A 7,693-nucleotide genomic window follows, 5' to 3' on the forward strand; every position below is an offset into this window, starting at 1 on the left:
GTAAGGGTTTCAGCAAAAACCCCAAATACCAGATAAAGCTGAAAACGAGTGTTTGTATAACAAATCTTGTAGGCAAAACATTACTAATCACAGCAGAACACAGCAGACTCAACAAACCAACACCAATCTTTAACACCAACTGCAAAAAGGACAACATGGTGCTGTGACCAGCAGCTGTTGTTATCTCCAACCCTTGAGCCCCACGTTGGGCGCCAAAAAGACTGTTGTGGTTTAGCGGCAGCTCAGCCCCACACAGTCGCTCGCTCACTCCCCACCGGTAGATGGGGGAGAGAATCAGAAGGGTAACGCTCGTGGGTTGGGATAAGAACGGTTTAATAATTATAATTAAAAGAAACAACAGTAGAAATGCAATGTAAAGGAGAACAACGGGAGGCGCAAAGCCCCGGGGGAGGGGGAAGGGAGGGGAGAGGGGGAACGAACCGCCAAAACAAACTGCCCGTGCCGCAGCCACTCGCCGCCCACCGACCCGGCGCCGCGCGGCCTCCGTGCTACCACTGCCCCCCCCCAATATACTGGTCATGGTGTCACATGGTATGGAATGAACCTGCCATTGGCCAGTCGGGGTCAGCCGCCCCCACCATGGCCCTGCCCCTCCCAGCCCCCCCTGCCACGCGGCAGAGTGCGGGAAGCTGGAAAGGTAGCTGACCCCCACAGTGAGGAGAATTAACCCCTTCTCAGCCAAAACCAGCACAGCTGAGCATATGGCAGTGGGGACTTCCTCACCTAAGCCCTTGGAGAATCTGAGAACCTTTGGGCATTCAAAGCCTGTAAATCAGAATAACTCATTTCAACAAGAAATGGCATAATTTGACTCTTTCTTTTTTTCTTGTCTCTCATTTGACACCATGTCTCAGGACCTGCTGGGAAGATTACAACCAGTAAGTAAACCAAGTGCTGGCATTGAGCATATTTTTCTAGGACATTCTGCATCTCCCTGCGGTTTAATTTCATTGCTTCATCAGGATCAAACATCACCCTGTTTTCCTACCTGCTGGGGACGACACAAGCCCCTTGGAGCCAGGTGTTTCTTCTGACAGTAAGGAGGACCATTCATTTGTAACGTCTCCTGCTGCAGCAACTCCAGTAATGACTGCAAAGGCAAGGCACCCAAAACAGCTGCACATCAAAATCTTAAAACATAAAGTTGAAAATACTGTAACTTACTTGGAAAGTTCTTTCTACTATGGCAAGCATGCAGTGTTCTATTCTGGGAGATGGCTGTTTCCCAAAAGTGTTCTTGTTTGCCTTTGTGAAGGATAGGACATTATCTACCTATGCATAAAACGCAGGAGCCATGTTATTTCTCCAACTTGCATTATTCATCTAGAACGAGAAAGCTTGTCTTGTCAAGAGGAAGCTTGTTAGGCTGGTTTGCTCTGCCTATTATTAATAAATAATTGAAACATCATTTTAGTAATCTAAATATAGAACAATGCATTTTATTTGTTTAAAAGCCAGAGCCAAGTGAATAACCAAAAGTTAATTTTGGCAAAAAATATACAGCAAGTTCTACAGAGGGGAAAGTTCATCATATTTTCACCTGCAGAAAGGCAAGTGGAAAAAAAGAAGAAATGAAGAAGGAAAACAGAATTCTAGCAGTTTAGGGCACTGAATCACTACTTTTGGAAAATACCCTTTGTCAAAAGAACAGGGCATGAAAGGGAGACAGGAGGCGGCCAGGATCAAGTCAAGACAGAAACAGAGCCAGGCAATCAAATGCAGAATGGGCTCTCAATTATTCATTGTTACACATCCTAATGTTGACATCTAGCAGCAGCTGGTTCCCCAGCAGTTCAATAGATATTATAGGACTGTGAAATATGGCACTGGTGGGCTTAACATGCAAAGTATTATTTCCACATTTTGCAGAAACAGAAATCAGTGATATCTCTCAGCCTGCCACAGAAATTAACTGCATAGAAATTAAATGCTTTTCTTTTTGGTGTGCTATATTTTAACAACATTTTACTATTCTGCTTTACACAATTAATTCAGAGTTAGAGCTTGAAGATATGGGAAGAAACCTTCCAAAACACAAAATGCAACTCTTCTCCAACATTATTTAATTGTGGCTTTGCTGACAGTCAAGAAAGACTAGCAAGGCTTTTGTCCTTTCATTTGTACCCATTCATGTAGTGCAACTTCCCCAGCACAGCTGCACCAGTCACATCTGTAGCACAAACTTCTTGAAGTGTGTCCTGTAAGAACAGGACTATTTCTATCAGTGGTGACACTGACTTGTGCTGCTTTGGAGAGCGTATCAAACTGTAGACTAAATCTCTCCTCCAGCTTCCCTTCTGTAGTGTTGAAAAAACTTCTGTAAAAGTGGATGGCGTTTTGAGCAACAGAGAAGATCCAGGAGCTGCTGATGTATTAGGAACCAATAAGGAAACACCTGTAAAATGCCTCAAAGGAATTAGGGGATGTTCCTCTAAAAAGGTGACCAGGTCAATAGCCCAGCTGAAGTGCATCTATACCAATCCATGCAGCATCAGTAACAAGTAGGAGGAGCTGCTAGCTACTGTGCAGCTGGAAAGCTATGATCTAATTGCTATTGCTGAAATGTGGTGGGATAAATCACACAACTGGAGCACTGCAATTGGTGGTTATAAACTGTTCAGAAGAAAGAAAGAGGGGGGTTGCCTGCCATGTAAAAAAATGTATTGACTGCACAGAGCTGTCTTTGAAAACCAGTGATGGACAGGTTGACAGCTTATAGGTAAAAATTAGGGGCTATGCCAACAAAGGAAACCTTGTGGTTGGTGTTTACTATGGGCCCTCTGACCAAGGGGAGCCTGTAGATGAAGTGTTCTTACTTCAACTACAGGAAGCATCATGCTTCCAGGCTCTGATCCTGCTGGGGGGATTTCAATTACCCTGACATCTACTGGGAAGGGAGCACAGCAAGCTGTAAGCAGTCAAGGAGACTCTTGGAATGCACTGAGGATAACTTTTTAATCCAGGTGATAGCCCAGCCAGAGAAGTGTTACTGGACCTGTTGCTTGCCAACAGGGAAGAAATAATTAGGGATGTCAAGATTGGTGGCAGCTTGGGCTGCAGTGATCATGCTCTGGTGGAATTCAGAATCTTGAGAGATATGGGCTAATAGAGTTAAGATGCTGAATGTTAGGAGAGCAAACTTTCAGTTGTTTAAGGAATTAGTAGGTGGGACCCTGTGGGAAATTTCCCTCAGGGACAAAGGAGCTGAACAGAGCTGGCAGTTCTTTAAGAAAGTTTTTCTTAGAGCGCAAGAGCTCTCGATTCCCATGTGTAAGAAATCAGACATGGAAGGCAGGAGACCAGTCATGTCTCAGTAAGGACCTGCTGGTCAAACTAAAGTGAAGGAAGGAAATGCACAGGCAGTGGAACCACAGATGTGTATCCTGGGAAGAATACAGGGATGCTGCCCAGATATGTAGGGATGGACTCAGGAAGGCCAAGGCATGACTGGAGCTAAATTTGGCGAGTGATGTGAAGAATAAGAAGAGCCAGAAAAGGAAGATTAAAGAAAATGTATTACGCCTGTTAAATAGGACAGGCGAGCTGGTGACAACTGACATGGAACAGGCTGAGGTACTCAACAACTTTTGCCTCAGTTTTCAATGGTAATATCTATTCCCACATCTCTTGAGTGGATGGACCTCAAGACATGGACTGGGGAACAAAGTCCCTCCCATCATAGGAAAAGATCAGTTTGAGACCACCTGAGGAACCTGAATATACACAAGTCAGTGGGACCCAATGTATCCCAGAGCCCTGAGGGAATTGGCAGATGTAGTTGCCAAGCCAATCTCCATGATGTTTGAAAAGTGATGGCAGTCAGGTGAGGTCCCTGGTGACTGGAAAAAAGAGAAACATCATACCCATTTTTAAAAAGGGTAGAACAGAGGACCTTGGGAACTACCAACCAGTCTACCTCACCTCTGTGCCAGGGAAGATCATGGAACAGATCCTCCTGGAAGACGTGCCGAAACATATGGAAGACAGGGAGGTGATTTGAGATAGCCAGCATGGCTTCATCAAGGGCAAGTTGTGCCTGACCAACCTAGTGGTCTTCTACGATGGAGCAACTGCATCAGTGGACAAGGGAAGAGCTACAGATGTCATCTATCTGGACTTCTGTAAGGCCTTTGACACAGTCCCCCACAACATTCTGGCCACTAAATTGGAGAGATATGGATTTGATGGGTGGACTGTTAGATGGGTAAGGAATTGGCTGGATGGCTGTGTCCAAAGAGTTACACTCAAGGGCTCAATGTCCAAGTGGAAGCTAGTAACGAGTGGTGTCCCTCAAGGGTCCATACTGGGACCAATACTGTTTAATATCTTCATCAATGACATAGACAGTGGTCAAGTGCACCCTCAGCAAGTTCATGGATGACACCAAGCTGAGTGCAGTTGATTCGCCTGAGGGACAGGATACCATCCAGAGGGACCTTGACAGGCTAGAGGGGTGGGCCTGTGTAAACCTCATGAGGTTCAACAAGGCCAAGTGCAAGGTCCTGCACCTGGGTCGGGTAATTCCAAACATGGATACAGGCTGGGGGATGAGTGGACTGAGAGCAGCCCTGTGGAGAAGGACTTGGGGATATTGGTGGATGAAAAGCTGGACATGAGCTGGCAACGTGTGCTTGCAGCCTAGGAAGCCAACTGTATCCTGGGCTGCATCAAAAGAAGTGTGGCCAGCAGGTCAAGGAAGGTGATTCTCCTCCTCTAACTCCACTTTGATGATACCCCACCTGGAGTACTGTGTTTAGCTCTGGGGCCCCCAGCATAATAAAGACATGGACCTGTTGGAGTGGGTCCAGAGGAGGGCCACGAAGATGATGTGAGGGCTGGAGCACCTCCCCTATGAGAACAGGCTGAGAGAGTTGGGGTTGTTCAGCCTGGAGAAGAGAAGGCTCCAGGGAGGCCTTATAGCAGCCTTCCAGTATTTAAAGGGGGCCTACAGGAAAGATGGGGAGGGGCTCTTTATCAGGGAGTGTAGTGATAGGATGAGGGGTAATGGTTTTAAATGGAAAGAGGGTAGATTAGATATTAGGAAGAAATTCTTTACTGTGAGGGTAGTGAGACACTGGAAGAGGTTGCCCAGATAGGTTGTGAATGCCCCCTCCCTGGAAGTGTTCAAGGCCAGGTTGGATGGGGCTTTCAGCAACCTAGTATGGTGGAAGGTATCTCTGCCCATGGCAGGGGGCTTGGACTAGATGGCCTTTAAGGTCCTTTCCAACCCAAACTATTCTATGATTACAGCTGACTACATTTTATTTATTTGGAAAATCTGGGAAATCTATTAGAAATGGCAAAATATGTGATGCATTCATAGAAATTCTTCAGAGTATGACCAATTTAAGCAATGGCTTATGTGGTCAGTTGACCCTGGCTGGATGCCAGGTGCCCACCAAGCTACTCTATTACTCCCCTTCCTCAGCTGGACAGAGGGAGAAAAATATGACAAAAGGCTTGTGGGATAAGATAAGGACAGGGAGATCACTCACCAATTACCATCACGGGCAAAACAGACTTGTAGGGGAATAGACAGGGATCGGCGACCGGAAGATCACGGGATGTGACGGAAAGATAGACTCCTCCCCATAGGAGTGGCAGGAACAGGAAGCACAAGAGCTATATAAGCATGTGACGCAGTTAAATAAACGGACATTTTGTATCCATCATATTGATGTCTGTGCATCACTGTCCCCAGGGTGGGTAGAGCCCTGTGTCCCGGAGATATGCGACCCAAGATAAGTTCTCCCATAGAAGCGTACAGCAACACAGACTCAACTTGGGGAAATTAATTTATTACCAATCAGGTAGTAAGGTAGTTAGAGGAGGCAAAAACATTTTTTGAACAGTTGTAGAATGGGGTTGGGTATCTATATTCCTACTTCTACCTTGCACTCTTTTTTTACCCTCTTATTCATCTGATGCTTAAAAAGCAAGGAATGTCTGTAGTCATTCTTTAGCTCTCTTGGTAAGATCAAGGAAGTTCTATTTGCTTACTTACCTTAAGAGTTTTGCTTCTTTCATTAAGCTGGTTAGGACATAATTCCTTTTATTTATGTGTATGATTGGAGTACTTAATTCCCCTCATCGATGATCACATGCACAGCTTTGTCTCTTTTGGGGAGAACTCCGTTCCAGATCAGTAATTATTTGCTTAACTCTTCCACGAGGATGGAAGTTCAGAATATTTATCTGAGATTAGAGAAGGCCAAAGGGCAAAAGGCCACAGGCTTATAGGGCAAAAGATTAAATTCCAGTTTCTGTCTGATGCCTTTGAAGTCTTCTTCCATTTGTGTCCCTATCAATTCATATATGACTCCAGTTATGCAGGATACATACTAGATCACTGGAGGCATGCAGGGACTAATATAGACCCAAAATACTGTCACTTCCTTGAGGCAACAGCATCTTAAGGATCTTAGATATGGCAGTGTGGCAAGGAAATTCATCAGCTCTCCAAGGAACAATGTGCTAACTCTGGTGGGTTGACCCTGGTTGGATGCCAGGTCAGCATCCAAAAAATGCAACTTTAATTACAAAAAAATGGAATTGTGTTTTTCAGACTCCAACTACCATTTCAAAGTTGTGTCAAGATGTACCAGTCCTGCATATTGATTTTTTTTTTAATTAACTGCATATTAATACATCTGCCTGGGCAACTGGCAGCCTAGCTACAACTATTATCTATGGTGAATAAGACCTTAACCTCCAGACCTGGCTGAAGAGAAACTAAATGCTGGCCATGAGCCAAATGCTCTTCTCCCTTATCGCTGTGTGTCATTTGGGTATTGCTGATCTTTTGCTTCCTTTTTCTATTTCATTAGCCTTCTGTCTGTCTGACTTCATTGCTGTCTTGCCCTTCATCCTGGAGCCTGTTTTGCAGGTGAGCTTTGTAGCTGCTTGACCTTCAGCCTTGCCTCCGAACACAGTTCCTGCACAAGTTCTTGGAAAGGTGCAAATTTTTCCACTTCCTTACTAGGACTCACCCTCACTTATCTTGTGGCTTCTGGAGATCTGTCATGTCCTAGTGGGCTGGTTTTGGCTGGGACAGAGTTAATTCTCTTCACTGTAGCTGCTAAAGTGCAGATGGCACATTGATGCTTTAGTTGCTGTTAAGTAGCAGGTAAGTGTCGCTAAATAGCGCCTATAGTAGTTGGGGACCTTTCCAGCTTCCCATGCTCTGCCACGTGGGCAAGAGGCCAGGAGGGGCAGGGCCACAACCAAGACAGCTGACCCAAGCTGGCCAATGGGATATTCCATACCATGTGACATCATGCCCAGTATACTAACCGGGAGAGTTGGTGCATGGGGAAGGCAGTTGCTGCTCAGGGACTGGTAGCGTTGGGTTGGCAGGTGGTGAGCGGCTATGTCATGTGCCGTTTGTTTTGGTTGTTCACCTCTCTCTCATTATTCTCCTTTTCATTGCATTGTTGTTGTTGTTGTTGTTATTATTGTTTCATTTTCATTATTAAACTGTTCTTATCTCAAACCACAAGCTTTACCCTTCTGATTCTCTTCCCCATCCCACCGGTGGGGGAGTGAGCGAGTGGCTGTGTGGGGCTGAGTTGCTGGCTAAACCACAACACCCAGCATGGTCCTAGTCATTGACTATGTCTGCCCATATCTAAATAAATGTTGTCCTGCAACAGAAAGTGGGTTATGGTGTTAT

At 45.4% G+C, this 7,693-nt stretch overlaps 1 long non-coding RNA gene across 1 annotated transcript; it reads right to left on the reverse strand.

The window, feature by feature from the left end:
- Positions 1–835: 835 nt before the first annotated feature.
- On the reverse strand, positions 836–6,207 carry LOC135310910 (uncharacterized). Its single transcript, XR_010370854.1, has 2 exons — positions 6,026–6,207; positions 836–1,111 (listed from the first exon to the last, which is right to left on the reverse strand). It is a non-coding gene; the product is annotated as an uncharacterized LOC135310910 (long non-coding RNA).
- Between the last annotated feature and the right edge of the window lie 1,486 nt (positions 6,208–7,693).

The sequence above is a fragment of the Phalacrocorax carbo genome, assembly GCF_963921805.1.
Source record: "Phalacrocorax carbo chromosome W unlocalized genomic scaffold, bPhaCar2.1 SUPER_W_unloc_8, whole genome shotgun sequence".
Taxonomy (NCBI): Eukaryota; Metazoa; Chordata; class Aves; order Suliformes; family Phalacrocoracidae; genus Phalacrocorax; species Phalacrocorax carbo.